The sequence below is a fragment of the Rhinatrema bivittatum genome, chromosome 10, assembly GCF_901001135.1.
Source record: "Rhinatrema bivittatum chromosome 10, aRhiBiv1.1, whole genome shotgun sequence".
Classification (NCBI taxonomy): domain Eukaryota; kingdom Metazoa; phylum Chordata; class Amphibia; order Gymnophiona; family Rhinatrematidae; genus Rhinatrema; species Rhinatrema bivittatum.
Window position 1 is genome coordinate 17898512 of NC_042624.1, and position 19547 is coordinate 17918058.

At 45.6% G+C, this 19547-nt stretch overlaps 1 protein-coding gene and 1 long non-coding RNA gene across 2 annotated transcripts in view; one reads left to right on the forward strand and one right to left on the reverse strand.

Moving 5' to 3' along the window:
- The window catches only part of NUF2 (NUF2 component of NDC80 kinetochore complex), a 231761-nt gene extending 213066 nt beyond the window's left edge, over positions 1–18695 (reverse strand). The window contains exon 1 of the mRNA XM_029618644.1: positions 18641–18695. The gene's annotated coding sequence lies outside the window, so the exon portion shown is untranslated. The remainder of the gene's footprint in view (positions 1–18640) is intronic.
- Positions 842–3863, forward strand: LOC115100269. Its single transcript, XR_003859013.1, has 3 exons — positions 842–1071; positions 2832–2892; positions 3382–3863. It is a non-coding gene; the product is annotated as an uncharacterized LOC115100269 (long non-coding RNA).
- Positions 18696–19547: the final 852 nt, after the last annotated feature.

Here is a 19547-nt window from a genome sequence, read left to right on the forward strand (position 1 = left end):
CCCACGGGTCGGAAGATGGATGCTCAATTATGCTAGGGTCCAATTTCCGAACCCGTGGCTTTCAGCAGGTTTGAGAACAGACGCCGGCAAAATTGAGCGTCGGCTGTCAAACCCGCTGACAGCCGCTGCTCCTGTCAAAAAGGAGGCACTAGGGATGCGCTAGTGTCCCTAGAGCCTCCTTTTACCGCGGTCCCTAATTTGCATAGGCCACCACCCTGAATTGCGCGCCCAGGAGAGTGGCCTGTACGCGCGCTGGGAGAGCGGGCGCTCGCCAGCTCTCCCGCATGTTTTTCTATATCGGCCTGCTATTGCGCATCCCAATCTATTGCACCGAGCGTCCAAAAGAGGTGGATGAGTACGTGTTCAAAAAACATGCACCCAGTTTGAATGTTTTTTATGCAATTATATTGCATAGGCCTGTTAGTGTTATGATTTTGTAGCTCTCACTCATTCCTGATACCCAACTTTCTCTTCATCAAGATTAAGAGTCCTAATCTGTTTCGCCTTTCATCATAAGAGCGCTGTTCCAACTTCTTTAATATTTTTGTTGCCCTTCTCTGAACTGCTTCTTACTCCACTATGTCCTTTTTAAAATGGGGGTGACCGGAACTACACACAATACTTAAGATTACGGCAGCACCACTGATTTATACAGAGACAATATTCTGTTTTATTTTTTTCTCCATTCCTTTCCAAATAATTTCTAGCATTGTTAGTTTTTTTTGGCCGCTGCCTCATGCTGAGCTGAGGACTTAATGTGATACTTAATTACAGCCACAACACATTCATCGATTACTAACACACCTCTCCTCCCCTTTAACCCATCAGTGTTGCCCTCCGGAGCGAAACCACTTGCACCCTCAGTTTTCCTCTCCCATGCAGCTGATACCACCACCCCACTCAGACTTGCAGTACCTGAAGCGGCAACCCTTTCCTTCCCCTTCTGCAGGGGTTCCTCCAATTTCTTCTCTAGAGTCCGTTTCACCAAAGCACGACAGTTATTGGGGTCCAATTCAAATTTTAGCGCCAAATTCGCCAATGACGTGGGACACCAGAAGAGGAAGACAGAAGGTAGGCCGTGACCAATTGTTGTTTATATATCTATTTTGAATAAAGAAAAGAGATGAGAGTGCCTGAACTAAACACACTAATCTTTGAAAACCATGATCTTACTCTCAGCACACCTCATAGTTAATAAACGTCGTACTTCAAGTGTTGGCCATAGCGAGGCTTGGCACGCATGAGTATCCCCCTGAGGTCAGAATAGGCCGGAAGAAAAACGGAAGGAGCTTTCTGTTTACTTTTTTTTTTACTCAAGCGGGGTTAGGATATCCTCTCAGAAGCCGATACAGAACGCGAGCGACCGTTTAGCCCCCGTTTGGCCGCGCGTGTTTTTTTTTTACGCTATTATTACCCCTCTTCCAACCCGTGGGCTGCGGGCAGATTTAATTTTTTTTTTACTTTTGGGGCCTCCGACTTAATATCGCTATGATATTAAGTCGGAGGGTGTACAGAAAAGCAGTTTTTTCTGCTTTTCTGTACATTTTCCCGGTGCAGGCGTTAATTTCTGAAAGTAAAATGTGCGGCTTGGCTGCACATTTTACTTTCTGTATCGAGCTGGAATAAGTAATAGGCCCATCAACATGCATTTGCATGTTGCGGGCACTATTAGTTTCGGGGGGGGGAGGGGGTTTGGCCGTGCATTTTCCATGCGCTATTACCCCTTGGTATATAAGGGGTAAAAATAGCGCGTCGAAAAAACGCATAAAAATACGTACAACCAGGGGTTCTGCCCAATTGTTCCTTTTTAACTGTAAACCGATGCGATGTGTAAACGGTCATCGGTATAAAAGAGACTTTAAATAAATAAATAAATAAATAGCGCACTTTACTGCATCGGCCCGACAGAAAGTAAAATGTGCGGCCAAGCTGCACATTTTAATTTCATACGGCACCAGGCAAATGTACAGAAAAGCTGAAAAATCTACTTGTCTTCACCCTTCGACTTCATATCATAGCAATATTAAGTCGGAGACCCCAAAAATTAAAAAAAAAAAAAATCTGCCCGCGGCCTGCGGGTTGCAAAACGGACGCTCAACTTTGCCGGTGTCCATTTACCGAACCCGTGGCTGTCATCGGGTTCAACGACTGACGCCGGTAAAATTAAGCGTCGGCTGTCAAACCCGCTGACAGCCGCCGCTTCCGCCAATAAGGTGCTAGGGACGTACTAGTGTCCCTTGCACCTCCTTTTTAGCACGGGCCTTAATTTAAATAAAGAATTGCGCGCCCAGGAGAGGTGCCTGGGCACATGTCGGGAGAGCAGGCGCTCACCTCAGAGCGCCGGCTCTCCCGTGCATTTTATTGAATGGGCCTGAGAGTAAGTTATTTTCTTGTTCGAAAACCTTATGCTCCCCAAAACTATAAGACTGAGAGACAAACTTGTACACAAATCATATTCTGCTATACACTGTCCTCTCCCCAGCTTTTCTCAGTTGCAGGATTTTAATAGAATTTTGTTATGACCAGTTATTGATACAGGACATTTGTCATTTATCAGTCATGTTCCATACTTGCAAAGCGGCGACTTAAACATTTATTTTTGAGTAAAAGTATTTTCAATATTGTTTCAATAGCAAACTGTGCTTCTGTTGCTTACACACAATTCATTTATGTTGGCAGATCGTTTCTCATATAAATTATTGTCAGCAGTCGCATGCACACATTTTAAAGATTTTGTTTTGACAATATACTCATATAGCTAGTTCAATATTCGGCACAATCAATTATATTAGAAATATATTATCATTCATTTTTTCTTGAATCCCTTTCAGTTTGCGGCACCATTAGTGAATGGGACCGATAGATGCTTAAGCACAACTTACTTCATCTAAGGTGTGTCACATTCAAATTTCAAAAAAAAATTTTTTAGTTTTTTTTCCTTTGACTTTTTTCTATATATTTAATTTATTATTATGATTCTTACAGATATGTTTAAACTGCAGATGGCTTTTTAAATCCCATTGTGATTTTCTCAGTGTGTTCAAATCTAAGGTATTACATTCATTGTTTCATTGATAAAAAATATATTTAGGTCTCTCATGAATATTTATGATCTCAGATTGATGTTACTCATATGCTCTTCATCTTTTCTCTAGTATATGTGTCACGTTTTTTCATATATTTTCTATGAATGTTTTTTTATGTTGCTTCATAATTATTTATATTATTTATTGATGTAATTTTATGTGAGGTTCTTATTTCTGTTTGTTGTTCATTTAATTTTAATTTTATTTAAGTATTTGGTCAGTTTTAATTATTTACTTATTTTACTTATTTTATGGTTTTTAATGCATTTATGATTTATTGTGTTTTTATTTGTAGCCCCTGAGGCAGCCACTGGAATGTGGCGAAACTTGGCCTGAGTCGGACATTTTTTACTAGCATTATACGTCTCCACCTATTAAAGATTTGGCAAAGACTTTCTTGGGCATCTACTTCTTTGTTGTTTCCTCACGGCTTTGTTAGATCGCCTGCCTTGCTGTTTTTTGGGGCCCAAAACTGTAAGACTGAGAGACAAACTTGTACACAAATCATATTCTGCTATACACTGTCCTCTCCCCGGCTCTCTTGGAAAATAAAGGATGAGCCTTTGCTTCACGCATAAATACTCCCTTGTCCTGCCTGGCTCCTTTTCGCATTCAACACAGAAAATGCATCCGAAGCAGGTTCTGTCTTTTCTATGCCACAGACTCAGGCCGATACAATAGTGCGCTCTGTTAAGTGCACACCTTTATAGGCGCTGCATATCAGTGAGCGTTAAAGGAGAGCTCATGATTTAGCGGCCGATCTCTAACGTGCACCAATCCACCTCTCCCGGGTGCGCAATTAGCAGGCCAATTATGTAAAGATCGTGGGAGAACAGGCGCTCCTATATTTAAATGGATCCCGCTATAAGGAGGCACTAGGGGCGATTACGTGCCTCTAAGGCTTCCTTGGCTTAGGAGAGGTGTCTCAGTCGGTGGGTTCAGGAAACCGACACTCAGTTTTATGAGTGTTGGTTTTCTGAACCCGCTGATAGCGAATGGTTAGGAAAACAGACGCCAGTAAAATTGAGCATCCATTCTAATCGGACCAGCTGGCAGCTAATGCACAATATTACATCAGCCTGACAATAAGGGGATTAGTGCATCCAAACCAGCGTGAAGCCAATACCACTTATTACATGTAACTTCATGTTGATGAGGCTATTAGCTGTTACCTCCTCCCCTGCCAATGCAAAAAAAAAAAAAAAAAATGCGCCTGATGCACACATTCTTATTCAAAAATTAAAGCCTGCCCCAGAGCAGGCGTTAATTCTTAAGGAGCCCCAAAAAATGTACAGAAAAGCAGAAAATAATGCTTTTCTGTAGTTCCTCTGACTTAATATCGTGGCAATATTAAGTCAGAGGATCAAAAAAAAAGGAGAACCGAAAAAAAAGTGACACCGGCAGTCAGGTTAGGACAACAGATGCTCAGTTAACGAACATCTATTATCTTAACCCATGACTGCACAGGTTAGGAAAACATACACTCATAAAATTGAGTATCCGTTTTCCTAACACGCTGACAGCCACCTCTCCTGAGCACCTGAGGCCGAGGAGGCGCTAGGGATGCAAATTTTTCCCCAGCGCTTCCTTTTTACTGCAGCAGCCCATTTAAATATTAAATCAGGGTCCCAGGAGAGGTGAATCAGTGCACGTTCAGAGAATGGGCATTCAATGTCAGTGCCCGTTTAATGTGCACCGATATTCATCGGCCTGTTTGAGCTGCCAAAGGGGAGCAAATTTAAAGCAGGAATTTCAGTACAGGGCATGCCCTTCCCTATTCTTTCACCTTCTGACAACTCTGCAATTTCCTTTGCAGATCATTTATAAGTATATTAAAAAGCATAAGTCCCAGTTTAGATCCCTGAGACACTCCACTGTTTACCTTTCTGCACTGAAAAAACTTTTTAACTTTTAACCAGTAAAAAGTCCACAATAAAACATTGCCTCCTATCCCGTGACTTTTTAATTTCCTCAGGAATTTTTCATGCAGCACTTCATCAAAAGTCTTCTGAAAATACATATACACTACATCCAGCAGTTCACTGTTATCCATGTTTATTAACCCCTTCAGATTTGTGAGGCATGTTTTCACTTGTATAAATCTATGTTGGCTGTGTCATAAGAACATAATATATGTCATACTGGGTTAGACTAAGGGTCCATCAAGCCCAGTAGCCAATCCAAGTCACAAGTACCTGGCAAGTATCCAAACATGATAAATAAAATCTACTATTATTGCTTATTAATTACCGTAATAGCAGTTTATGGATTTTTCCTCCAGAAACTTATCCAAACCTTTTTTAAACCCAGTTACACTAACTGGTGTAACTACATCCTCTGGCAATGAATTCCAGAGCTTAACTATGCGCTGAGTGAGAGAGAATTTTCTTTGATTTGTTTTAAATGAATTACTTGCTAACTTCATGGACTGACCCCAGGTCCTTCTATTATCTGAGAGAGTAAATAACCGATTAACATTAATTTGTTCATGTCCTTTCATTATTTTGTAGACTTCTGTCATATCCCCCCTCAGTGTCCCATTAAACCATGTCTTTATATATGTTCTGTGATTTTGTTCTTTAGAATAGTTTCCACGATTTTTCTTGGAATGGAAGTCAGATTCACCGGATCACCTCAGAACCCTTTTTAAAGGTTGGCCAGCCTCCAGTCTTTTAGTACAATGGACAATTTTAATGATAGGTTACAAATTACTAGTAATAGATCAATTTTTAATTCTTTCAGAACTCGGGTGTACCATCTGGTCTGGGAGATTTGTGAGTCTGTTTTTTGTCAGTCTTCCTTGTTACATCTTCCAGCTTCATTTGTTTCAGTTCTTCTGAATCATCATTGCTAAATACAGTTTCTGGCAAGAGTATCTCACAAACATCCTCTTCAGTAAATACCGAAGCAAAGAATTAATTTAGTCTTTCCGCAGTGGCTTTCTGTTACGGGCCCCGGAGTCCAGGAAACCCATCTGGGGAGCGGTACAGGACTGCAAGGCAGGACTCAGAGCAAGACAAGGCCCAGTCTTCCGCGTAGCCAGCCTAACTCCCCCTCGGGTTCAGCTTTTGGATTCTGGGGGCCAGTAGGTCTCTGCAGCGGCAGTACATCATAGCGGTGAGTCCACACAGGGAAGGCTTGAACAAGGCAGGCTGGAGAGAAGGCTTGGACAAGGCTGACTGGAGATGAGGCTTGGTCAAAAACAGGCTTGGCAGGCAGGACAAGTCAGGCAGTCTTGGCTGGCAGGACAAGGCAAGGCTGGATACTAAGCAGGACCTGGAACTAGGCAAGACAAGGGTGAGACAAGGCAAGGACAAGATTCCGTTACAAGCAAGACAAAATACTTGGAACAGACAAGACAAAGCCAACAAGGCACTCTAGGTCAGGAGGCAGACAAGGGAGCAAAGAACATGCAAGCCCAAAGGCAACAAGGACACAAATATAAAGCTATCCTCTCTTTTCTTTTGAGGATGGCCATTGAACAAGGCAAAAAAAAAAGGAAGAAAGAATGATATTCCAGGCAGTCATCTGTCCTTTGGTACGCCAGACATCATTTGCATCAGGCTTGCCAGTCTCTTTCAGAGGATGTTAGTTCTTTGGGATATTGGACACGGATGGCGAAGTAGGAAATCTGGTATTCCAGGCATCCCTCGAGACACCGAACAAGGTGAGAGGAGGAGGAAATCTGGTACACCAGGCAGTCATCGGTCTTAGGCTTCCCATTCTTCCTCAGAAGTCAGATGATGTTAGTCTCTCGGGTGCCGTATCCCTAGCTATGGGGGCTTGAGGCCTCTCTTCACTTGCCCAAGGTGGGGCCCCAGCTCATGGCCTAAAATGGGTGGGGTCACCTGCTACCCCAAACAGGCCTCTTCTTCATGGCCTGCCTTCTGCCCATTCATCTAAACGAAAGAAATCATAAAAGAAGGCGGGGGGTTTCAGGAAGAGGGGAGAAAAACTACAGAGGGGATAGGGTCTGGAGGTTGAGGGGATACACAGAAACAAGAACTATACCCTCGGGATGAAACTTACATCCCTAACACTAGCTGGTGATCGGGAAGGGGGAGGCAGAGCACTCCGTTCAGCGCCCACAGGTAGGCAAACTTAACCTCCCCCATGGACACGGGCCAGTTGTGCTTCACCTTCAGGTGGGAGCACACAATAATCCTGAAGAGGATCCCGTATTCCAGCCGGGATCCACCGGCCAGTTGAACTCCCCTGGACTTCCAGATGGCTTGTTTGGCCATGCCCAGGAGCTAGCTGACCAAGCTGTCCCATATACATGAGGGAAAAGAAAGGGAACAAGCATGGGTATACCATTACCAAGTAGGGGACCAATTCCTCCTCCTCCTTGCAAAACCCGCATAGCTGAGTAGGTGTCTGTGAACCCAGCCAGGTACCTATTGGTACATACCACGAAACGTGCCACTCTCCAACATAGGTCCATGGTTCTCCTGGGCGTGGGACCTGTATAATAGGACTCCTACTGGGGATCCTCCTCATGCCCGAGAACCAACCTCGAAGGGGTGTCGGGACTGGAGTAAGGCGTAGGTAGTGTTTGATGTGCAGGACCAGCAATTAGAGGCTCTTCCTCTGCATGGCGAAGAAAAGCACCAAGAGCATTGCGTGCAGCTGAGGCTGCGGGGGAGGAGAGGCTGAAGCCGAGGGGCCCCTATTTCAGGCACTCTGGGCCCGACGAGCAGGTCAGGAGGGACTAAGGGAAGTGGACAGGGACCTCTGGCCTGAAGGACCCCCTCTATTCCTTGAATATTCCTTGAATATTCTGGAAGAATAGTAGGGCGACATGACGGGAGGCCTTTGCCTCCTCTCCTTGTTCCCGGCTGCGTTCCAGAAGATCGCAGCCAGAGCTGGACTGCAGAGAAGAGGCGCACCAAAGATGTCCCCAGCCGTGGGGGTCACCGGGTTCATCGACATGTTTACCAGGCTCCTAGCCTTGAAAACGTCTTGGTAGAGAGCTGGTAGTGTCGAGAAGCCGGTGACGTACGCACTCTTGGAAGTGAGAAACATCCACCAGCTGTACTGAAGTCCTCATGCTTGGCGAAGAATAAAGACTGCCAGAGCGTGCCATTGTAGAAGAGGGACTGCATAGGGGAATCTCTGCAGGGCCTGCAAGCGGAAGGTGTGCACCTGACTTTTCAGACACACCAGTCCCTGTCTGCCTTCCCCAAGGGGGAAGTTCAGGACCCCTGCGGAAACTCAGTGCTTCCTGCTGGCCCAAAAGAAGTCCAGCAGCTTCCTCTGGGTGCAGGTGAGGAACTCCTGGGTCAGGCTCAGGGCTATCAACCAGTGCCACAGCATGCTTGTCACCAGATGATTGATCACCAAGTCCCTCCTCCAGAAGGACACCAGTCGTAGCAGGCCCGACCACACTCTCAGCCAGGCATCCACCTTCTCCTCCAAGTCCGCCCAATTAACCTGAGTTGTGGCATCTGCAATGGCCAGGTGGGCTCTAGATATTTTAGGGTCTCCCTGACCCACAAAAAGTTCTCAAGCTGGCTAGGGAGCACGTCCACCCACCACGATCCTACCAGAAAACCGGAGCACTTGGCCCAATTGATTCTTTCCAAGGATGCAGCTGAATAGACCTGCTGGCAGGTGTGCATCCTCTGCACATCAAGAGGGTTTTGGGCCATGAGATGCACGTCGACAGTGTAAGCAGAGAGGGTGACCCACAGGTCATGCTTCTGCAGCACCAGACCAGTGAGCTGCCTGCACAACAGGCCCAGGAATGGCTCAATGGCCAGCACGTACAGTTGCCCAGATAAGGGCAACCCTCCTCGCCCGAAGGCCAGAGGCGCAGCCAGGGACCAGTTGATCTTCCCCAGACACTCCATTTGGGAGTAGAGGAGACAAAGAAGACCCACAAACTGGGGGCAGAACTCAAACACCTGCAAGTACCCATGAGGTAGGTGAAATCACCCAGTCAAAGGCCTTCTCTTGGTTAAGACACAAAAAGGCCACCGACCATCAATTCTCCTCGCTAGGTGAATTAAAATGGTCCAGCCCGGGACCATATAGGATTGCTCAGGCGCCTCGACAAGGTCTTTGCCAGGATCTTGTAGTCCATGCATAACAGCAAGACGGGGCTCCAGTTCTTCATCTCGCGTGGGTCTCCCCCCTTGGGTAAGGGGGTCAACAACACATGGTGGCATAAGATCTGGACCCAACAAGTCAAAAAAGTGACCAAAAAACTCCATCGTCAGTTCATCGATGCCCAAGGATTTCCTACGGGGCATCCGGCTTACAGCATCAGTGAGTTCCACCAGAGTCAGTAGCTCATCCTGCGTCTCTCTGGTGCCCCTGCTGATGGCGAGAAGCCCCTCCCACAGGCGTCCAGTTCGACTGGTTCTGGAGAGATTACAGCCAAATAAAAGTCTCGGATTCTTACCCTGATCCTCTCCGGGTCCATGAATGGGGTCCGGCAGGAAGCAGGCTACCCATTTCTTGTTCCCCCTCCCCCTCTCGAAGCCATAGAAGTAGTGCGAACCACAGTCCATCTGACATAGAAATTAGATCCACGACTTTACATAAGCCCCCCTCCCCCAGCCTTGCTGTTCCTAATGTCCCGGGCGGTGCGCTTCCTCTTCTCATACTCCTGTCGCAGAGCCTAGTCCCCAGTGTCAGAGAGTGGGCTTCAAGATCCTACACGTCCCCCAAAAGTCACATGATCTCGCGATGCTGCTCCTCAGAAATGCCTTTGGCATATCCTTGACAGAGCAGTCTGGGGCAAATCTTCCCCATATCCCACTGACCGACTGAGGAAAAATCTGCCTCAGAGGGGCGCCAGTTCAACCAGAACCCTCGGACTGTCTCCAGGAGCCCCTCCTCCCACAGGAGGGAGTTGTTCAATTGCCAGTGGTTGGCATGAGGCTGAACGGGGTTGAGCCTCACCCTCATGGCCATCACATGATGGTTCAAGAAGGCTGCCACCTCAGTGACACTGGTTAGGGCTCGTGGCATTAAGGAGTTGGAAAAATACAACTGGTTGATCTGAGAGTGGGCCATCTTGCCTGCAGCCACCTTTACATAGGTGAAGACAGGGGGTTTCCCCAGGTGATGCTCGTGCCAGACGTCAACCAGAAGCAATTTAAAATCTCCCAAAGAATGCGGCTCCCGACCTCTGTTCCTGGGTGCAATTGAAATCACCGCCTAGCACCATCTCCTCAATCAGGTCAAGGTTCTCCTTGTATGTTGACAACCGGCAAAAGAAAGTCTCCCTCTCAGACCTGGCTATGGGAGCATACATGTTTAGAAAATTCAGCACACGGCCCTCAAGCCGAGCAATGAAGTACAGAAATCTGGCCTAGTGGGGGACGATCCAAGATGGCGGATCTGACCAGACATGCATGAGGCTACTCCTTTCGGTCCTTAATTAAAATATAATTTTTCCTCAATAGGCCACATACTGCGAGGAAGCGGTGAGCCAAAAAGCGTGAGGCTCAATCCGCTTCCCCAGCTTTACCTCTCCAAGACCTGATGGACGTCCATGTCCTCCGGGAAGCTCTCACAGTGGGAGTTTGTTCGCAGCGGGGTTAGCAGGAGGAAGCTGAACCTGCCGCCCTACAGGAACATCAGACAACTCTGTCCCCAGCAGATCGGAAACCTCCATTGAATCTGGTGGAGGCGCAACTCACCAGCCATCCTCCCACTTTGCAAGTGGGCAAAGAAGAGGAGGAAGACAGCCTGGGCCTGGAGAACAGGAGCGATAATGGAGGCCCATTGTGGTCTCTTGAGGAGCCAGCCAGTAATGGAGACGCTGCAGTCAGCACAGTCACTCAGCAACCAGAAAGGGAGGTACCTATAATTCTTTTTCCACCTAAAAAAGAGCTGGAGAGATCTGAAATAATCTCTCTTGATATTATATTGGATGCGATTCAGACTTTGAATGACAATTTGTTCCAACAGTTAAATCCACTTTCTTCTTTTCTTAATAATATGGATTCCCATTTTAAAAATGTTGAAAAAGTGGTGGAAGAAAATAAAATTTTTCGAATATCTTTGGAAGGAGAACTTAAAGAATCTTCTAAACTACAACAAAATATTATTAGAGACAATCAGATTTTGTCAAATAGGATGGAACAGTTAGATAATCAAGTAAAAGGGAAAAATCTTAGATTTATAAATTTCCCTAAAGATCTTTTGGTACCTCCCCGAGATAAGTGGAAAAAATATATTGTCTTCCGCCGCACAAGAATCTGTTGCAGAGGAACCTGTCTTTCACGAAGATCTAACTCAGTTTTGCCTTATGGTTTGGCCCTTGATGTTATGGTTTTGTAAGAATGTGAACCCTGGGCTGAGATGAGAGATGTCTCTGCCCACAGGGAGGAGCCCTGTGAGCCTCACCGTTGGTGGGCATGGTCTCAGCGACGTAGGACACAGCTGTAGTGGAGACTTTATTAAGAGGAAAGACAAGGCATAGCCCACGGAATGGGAATGTAAATAACACAGTTCTTGAGCAATAGGTATGCCCAGGGTGGCACCACTGGAATGAAGGTCCGGTAGTGGCCCGCAGCACGGGGTACACCAGGAGATTCCTACAGGCAGGTGGAGATTACCTCAGAAGTGCAGATCCAGTTGTGGCCCGCAGTGCGGGGTATGCCGAGGATGACTGTACTGATGATGAAGCTGTTGGTAAGGTCTGAGGAGCAGGAACCCAGATGTGGATCTTGTAGAAGCAGCAATACCCTGCAGTTCAGGATATGCAGGAATAGTAATTGCTGAAGAGGAATGGTAGAGGCACGAAGTACACTGTAGTAGCTTCAGTAAGGCTAGTATCGTAGAGGGTACTCGCAAAAGGAAGGTCCAGGAGAGAGTCCCAGGCAGGAAGGGCCTCCGAGGAGCGGATAGCCAGGAACGCAGAAGGGCCCCCGAGGAGCGAGTACCCAGAGCGTCAGAACACCAAGAAGAGACACTAGAGCTGGAGATCCAAGAATGGAGTGGATTCAGCAACGAGAGAAGTCCTTGCTAACTCATAGTAGCAGAGGGCCGGTCAGCCCCCGCAATAAGCAAGCCACTCCCACTCTTATTTGTTTACCCAGCCTGTGCAATTCAGTCCTTGTTGGTTGTCTGAATATACATCCTCTTTTCTTCATTCTCCCTGCCTTTGAACAGTGAGTTGGGCTGGATATGTATTCCAAGTGAAGTATCAGGCTTAATTGATTCAGGGTAGTAACCGCCGCAATAAGCAAGCTACTCCCACTCTTATTTGTTTACCCAGCCTGTGAAATTCAGTCCTTGTTGGTTGTTGTCTGAATATAAATCCTCTTTTCTTCATTCCCCCCTGCCATTGAAGCAGTGAGCTGCGCTGAAACAGGCAAGGTTGCAGCTCTTGCCTGTTTCAGGGGCCAGGTGAATGGTGTAGCCTTATCGTCTCATCCTGATGTGACCCATTTTTTGAAGGGAGTGAATCTTCTTCGGCCTCCCTTGAGGTTACCGATTTCATTGTGGAGTCTTAACCTGGTATTTTTTTTTTGGTGGGCCCTACGTTTCGACCGCTATGTATCCTTTCCTTGCGGTTATTGACTTTAAAAACAATGTTCCAGGTGGCAATAGGTTCTGCGCTTCGTATTTCTGAGCTGCTGGCCTTGTCTTGCTGGGAGCCTTTCCTTCAGTTGACTCCAGGGATGATACAACTGCATACTGTTCCCTCCTTCTTGCCTAAAGTGGTCTCAGATTTTCGCTTAAATCAGTCCATTTCCTTGCCGTCCTTGGATAAGGATAGAAATGCGGAGGAGTATCACCTTATCCATCCCTTGGATGTTAAGAGACATGTAGTGTGGTATCTGGAGGTTTCTGAACCTTTACAAAAGATGGATTGCCTATTTGTCCTTCATGGTGGAAGGAAGCAGAGCGAACCAGCTTCGTGGGCTACCCTAGCTCTTTGGATTAAGGAGGTAGTCACGGCTGCGTATGTGGATGCTGAAAAACCATTGCCTACTCAGTTTAAGGCTTTTTCTATTAGGGCTCAGACAATGTCATGGGCGGAGGTTAGATTGCTGTCTCCTGTCGACATTTGCCAAGCTGCGACGTGGTCCTCCTTATACATGTTTTCTAGGTTTTATCTCTGTATGTGCAGGCCCGGGAGGATGCAGCCTTTGCACATGCAGTGTTGACTGGACCACAGGCAGCCTTCCACCCTATTCTGGAGTAGCTTTGGTACATTCCACTGGTCCTGAGTCCATCTGACCACACACTAGGAAAGGAGAAATTACTACTTACCTGATAATTTCCTTTTCCTTAATTTAGACAGATGAACTCAGCTTCCCGCTCTCAGCTGCTAAATGATTGTGTTAATGATTGTGTTAATGGTCCTCCTGTGGGGCTACGTGTTCCAGTCCCTAGATTGGGGTACATACAAAAAACATCTAGTTTTTTCTAATCTGTCCACAGTTGTTTTGAAGAGAATATTGGCAGGCTGATGTCACTGCTGGCAACTAATCTATATGTTAGAAAAGTAAAGAGGATCCTGGAGAAGGACCATTGCTAGTTAAGAAGAAGCTGGAGGGGAATGGAGTAGATGTAACTCCATTTACAGCAGATAATGTATGGGAAGAGCTGGGGAAACTGAAAGTGGACAAAGCCATGGGGCCTGATGAAAAGTAAAGAAAAGCAAAAGAAAAATGAAACCTATCTGGTTCTCAAAGGAGGTAGCTGACAAAATAAAGGCTAAAAGAACAGCGTGCAAGAAATATAAAAGATCCCAAAGGGAGGAGCACAAGGAAGAATATCTAGTAGAACTGAGGGAAAAAAAGAAAGTAATCAAGACGGCAAAAAGTCAAGCGGAAGAAAGGATTGCCAAAGAGGTAAAGAGAGGTGGCAAAACATTTTTCAGATACATCAGTGAAAGGAGAAAAGTCCAAAGCGGTATAGTAAAACTGAAAGATGAAAAGGATCAATGTGTGAAGAGAGATGAAGAAATGGCAGAAATATTAAACAAATACTTCAGTTCAGTGTTCACTAACGAGGACCCTGGAGAAGGACCGTCGCTAGTTAACAAGAAACTGGAGGGGAATGGAGTAGATGTAACTCCATTTACAGTAGATAATGTATGGGAAGTACTGGGGAAACTGAAAGTGGACAAAGCCATGGGGCCTGATGAGGTTCATCCCAGGATACTGAGGGAGCTCAGAGATGTGCTGGCGGATCCGCTGTGTGACTTGTTCAATAGATCCTTAGAAACGGGAGTGGTGTCGAGTGATTGGAGAAGAGCAGTGGTGGTCCCCCTTCACAAGAGTGGGAGCAGAGAAGAGGCTGGTAACTACAGACCGGTCAGCCTCACCTCGGTGGTGGGAAAAGTAATGGAGTCACTGTTGAAAGAAAGAATAGTGAACTATCTACAGTCGGGAGAATTGCTGGACCAGAGGCAGCATGGATTCACCAGGGGAAGTTCCTGTCAGACAAATCTGATTGACCTTTTTGACTGGGTAACCAAGGAATTGGATCAAGGAAGAGCGCTTGATGTCATCTACTTGGATTTCAGCAAGGGTTTTGATACGGTCCCGCACAGGAGACTTGTGAATAAAATGAGAAGCTTAAGAGTGAGTGCCAAGATGGTGGCCTGGATTGCAAACTGGTTGATGGACAGAAGACAATGTGTGATGGTAAATGGAACTTACTCTGAAGAGAGAGCGGTGTTAAGCGGAGTGCCGCAGGGATCGGTGTTGGACCGGTCCTGTTCAGTATCTTTGTGAGCGACATTGCGGACGGGATAGAAGGTAAGGTTTGTCTTTTTGTGGATGACACTAAGATCTGCAACAGAGTGGACACGCCGGAAGGAGTGGAGAGAATGAGACGGGATTTAAGGAAGCTGGAAGAGTGGTCGAAGATATGGCAGCTGAGATTCAATGCCAATAAGTGCAGAGTCATGCATATGGGATGTGGAAATCCGAAAGAACTGTTTTTGATGGGGGGAGAAGGGCTGATATGTACGGAGCAGGAGAGAGACCTTGGGGTGATAGTCTCTAATGATCTGAAGTCGGCGAAACAATGTGACAAGGTGATAGCTAAAGCCAGAAGAATGCTGGGCTGCATAGAGAGAGGAATATCGAGTAAGAAAAGGGAAGTGATAATCCCCTTATACAGGTCCTTGGTGAGGCCTCACCTGGAGTACTGTGTTCAGTTCTGCAGACTGTATCTCAGAAGGGACAAAGACAGGATGGAGGCGGTCCAGAGAAGGGCAACCAAAAAGGTGGAGGGTCTTCATCGAATGACTTATGAGGAGAGATTGAAGAATCTAAATATGTACACCTTGGAGGAAAGGAGGAGCAGGGGTGATATGATTCAAACTTTCAGATATTTGAAAGGTTTTAATGATCCAAAGACGACAAACCTTTTCCGTTGCAAAAAAATCAGCAGAACCAGGGGTCACGATTTGAAGCTCCAAGGAGGAAGATTCAGAACCAATGTCAGGAAGTATTTCTTCACGGAGAGGGTGGTGGATGCCTGGAACGCCCTTCCGGAGGAAGTGGTGAAGACCAAAACTGTGAAGGATTTCAAAGGGGCGTGGGATAAACACTGTGGATCCATAAAGTCTAGAGGATGTGAATGAAGAGAAGAAGCTCGGGGGAGGCTTGCTTGCAGGAATGACAGCTACTACCTGGAGATTAATATCCTTATTCAATAAACATACACTCAGTTTATGCAACTCTAACATTGCTCTATGCTTCAACGGCAAGAGGAAATGTGGAAAAAAGGATTTGCATCCTCAAAAAAGCAGGGGAGTAGCTTGCTAGTTACGACGGTTACTACCCCAAACCAAATAAGCCTGATACTTCACTTTCAATGCATATCCAGCATAGCTTTCTGCTTAAACGGCAGGGAGAATGGAGAATGAAGAAAAGACAATTTATATTCAGACAACAACCAACAAGGAATGAATTACATAATCTGGGTAAACAAGCATGGGTGTAGCTTGCTTATTACGGCGGTTACTACCCCGAATCAATTAAGCCTGATACTTCACTTGGAATACATATCCACCGCAGTTCACTGCTTCAACGGCAGGGGGGAATGAAGTAAAGAGGATTTATATTCAGACAACCAACAAGGACTGAATTGCACAGGCAGGGTAAACAAGTGTGGGAGTAGCTTGCTTATTATGGCGGTTACTACCCCAAACCAATTAGCTAGCTACTTCACTTAGATGCAGCTCCAGCATTGCTCTCTACATCAATGGTGGAAGGGAATTGGAACCAAAAAGTTACCAATAAGGGCCCTGACTTCAGCGGTCAGAGTAACAGATAAGTATGAAAACAATTAGGTGTGAAAGCTTGCTGGGCAGACTGGATGGGCCGTTTGGTCTTCTTCTGCTGTCACTTCTATGTTTCTATATATATTGTGACATCATCTTGCTCCATCTTCATCTGCTGGCAGGGGAGCATAACCCACTGGTCCTGAGTCCATCTATCTACACTAAGGAAAACAAAATTATCAGGTAAGTAGTAATTTTTCCTTCTAAGGTTGAGGGAGGGTGAAGGGAGGAGCAACTCAATTAAGCTAAAGGAGGAGGTTTCAGGTGCTAAACGGTGATAGGGATTGGACTTTCAGTCCTAATGGATTAGAAGGGAAACCTAAAAAAAAAGAGTAAGTGAAATAAGAAAGTTTCAGGTGGAAGATTATAAGGGCTAAGTATAAAAGCAAAGGTAAGTAAGGGGTCCTGAGTTTTGCTGGCTGAACCTAACTTCTAAACTTGAGGGAGGGGATGGGGAGAAGTAACTCAACTGAACTAAATAATTAGTTCCAAGTGCTAGAGAGGTACCAGTGACTGAACTTTTAGTCCCAGGGGATTTAAAGAAAAAGCAAAGGACTCAATAAGGAAAAAAATAAGGGGATGTGGAGGAGGTAGATTGAGGATGGCGGGTCCCCCCAGTCTTAGTGAGGGATGAAACAGATCCCCAGAAAGGTAGCAGAACTGACTGGGGGGAAAGATGAAGGATTTTTAAAAGCTCTCTTTTCCTACCCAGCCCTACTCGATAGTTTTTTTTTTGTTTTTTTTTTATTTATGCGATTTTTAACAATACAGATAGCAATATCCGCTTGCCATTTGAAACAGGTGCAAGAAAACAAACAATTATACAAGAGTTAGTATTATTTTACCACTCTAATGTAAACAGTATTATCCCTGTTATAAAGAAATAGAACCATTACGTGTTATACACATGAGCAAAATAAAGTAAATTGTTTAAGAGAAATAATGTGGTTCCTTCATAATTATTTAACTCGGACAGGATACAGTAACAGGTATTCTGGCATCAAGAAACTTACGTAACTCTAAAGGTTCAAAGAACACATACCTTTCCTGCTGGTATTTTATCACACACTTACTAGGATAATATAACATATGCTGAGCACCAATAGAGTTTAATTCAGGATTCATTTGAAGGAAATGCTTTCTACGTAACTGGGTCACTCTGGTTATATCAGGATATGTCCAAATTTTTTGATTTAGGTATAATTTTTCCCTGTTTATTAATGCTAGTTTTAATATCTTATCTCTGTCTCCACTATTCTGAAATTTCACACACAGTGTACCACGATATTCTACTTGATCAGTCATTGACTGTTCCAAAAAGGCCGTCAAATTACCTACTTCTGATTGTTGCTCAATATGTTGACTTACTTCAGCTTTCTTTTTCCCCATTACAACAAAGAAAATTTTTTCAATATTTGGAATTTCTCCTATTTTCAAATTCAGATTTTCCATTAGATATTGTTTATACTGCTCATGAGGAGAAATTAACTTCACTTTAGGAAAGTTTAAAATTCTCAAGTTATTATACCTCAAGAGATTTTCAATATTCTCTATCTTCTTTGTATTTATGGGGTCTCCTTGTATCAGAGTGGTCTGAATTTTTTCCACTTGTTCTAATTTTGTGGAGATATTAATTAGTTTCTCTTCATGTTGTGCCACTAAGGGTTCAACTTTAGAAATCTGATCTTTGGTTCCATTGACAGATGCATTTAGGGACAAAATTAATACTTTCAAGTCAGTTAGGGTGGACCAAATAGTCTCCAGCGTTATCGGGTGTGACTGTGAGCCTAAGGAGTTATTCAAACTTACTGATCCTAATGGGCAGAGTTTACTTCTCTCCTCCACATTCTCTGCCCTCCCTTCCATCGCTAATGATGGTACTATTGTGGGGGGTTCCTTTACACTCCCCCCACTTTTTGGCCTTGCACCTTCTCTCTCCATTTCCCCTCCCTTAGGGGTAGGTTTACTCAACCCGATAGGTAGAGAATCCTCTCCTAAAAATGGAGCTTGTGCAGGATTGGGCGGTGGAGGGGCCACGGGTTCCCCAGGGCTCAATGAGATGTTAAAATCCAGAGGTGATCGTATTTGCTCCATACTTTCACCAATACCTGGCGTTTCTCCTGGGTATATGGAACCAGCTCGTGGGAAAAAATTACCTATGGTAGGTTGTGAGGGGGTACTGGTCAGAGGGGTTGGAGGGTCCCCTCTGACTTTCCCTTTCCTCTTTGTATGAGGCATCGGGTCTCAAATAAATTCCCAGGTAATTATTCCCTCGAAATTTACTCACGCTTTGGTTCTAGGGCAGCTGAAGGGACCCAAATTACCGCCTCCACTCCGTCCACGCTCGGACTAAGCCGCGCGCGCCCCTTAGGCGCGCGCGGCTTTGGCGAAGCGCCGGCGGCGACGATGCGCCGCAGCCCCGCCTATTTTATAGGCGGTCTCCTCCTCCGAGCGTCACGGGGTCCAGGGACTGAGGAAAAAGATCTTTACTCTGTATCCACAGGCACGGTAAAAGTTTTTTTCTCTGGCAATGCAGGCGTGATTAAATCCAACCAGCTGCAGCTTCCTGCTACAGCCTCCGAGCGTCACGGGGTCCAGGGACTGAGGAAAAAGATCTTTACTCTGTATCCACAGGCACGGTAAAAGTTTTTTTCTCTGGCAATGCAGGCATGATTAAATCCAACCAGCTGCAGCTTCCTGCTACAGCCCCGCCGGTTTTATAGGCGGTCTCCTCCTCCGAGCGTCACGGGGTCCAGGGACTGAGGAAAAAGATCTTTACTCTGTATCCACAGGCACGGTAAAAGTTTTTTTCTCTGGCAATGCAGGCGTGATTAAATCCAACCAGCTGCAGCTTCCTGCTACAGCCTCCGAGCATCACGGGGTCCAGGGACTGAGGAAAAAGATCTTTACTCTGTATCCACAGGCACGGTAAAAGTTTTTTTCTCTGGCAATGCAGGCGTGATTAAATCCAACCAGCTGCAGCTTCCTGCTACAGCCTCCGAGCGTCACGGGGTCCAGGGACTGATGAAAAAGATCTTTACTCTGTATCCACAGGCACGGTAAAAGTTTTTTTCTCTGGCAATGCAGGCGTGATTAAATCCAACCAGCTGCAGCTTCCTGCTACAGCCTCCGAGCGTCACGGGGTCCAGGGACTGAGGAAAAAGATCTTTACTCTGTATCCACAGGCACGGTAA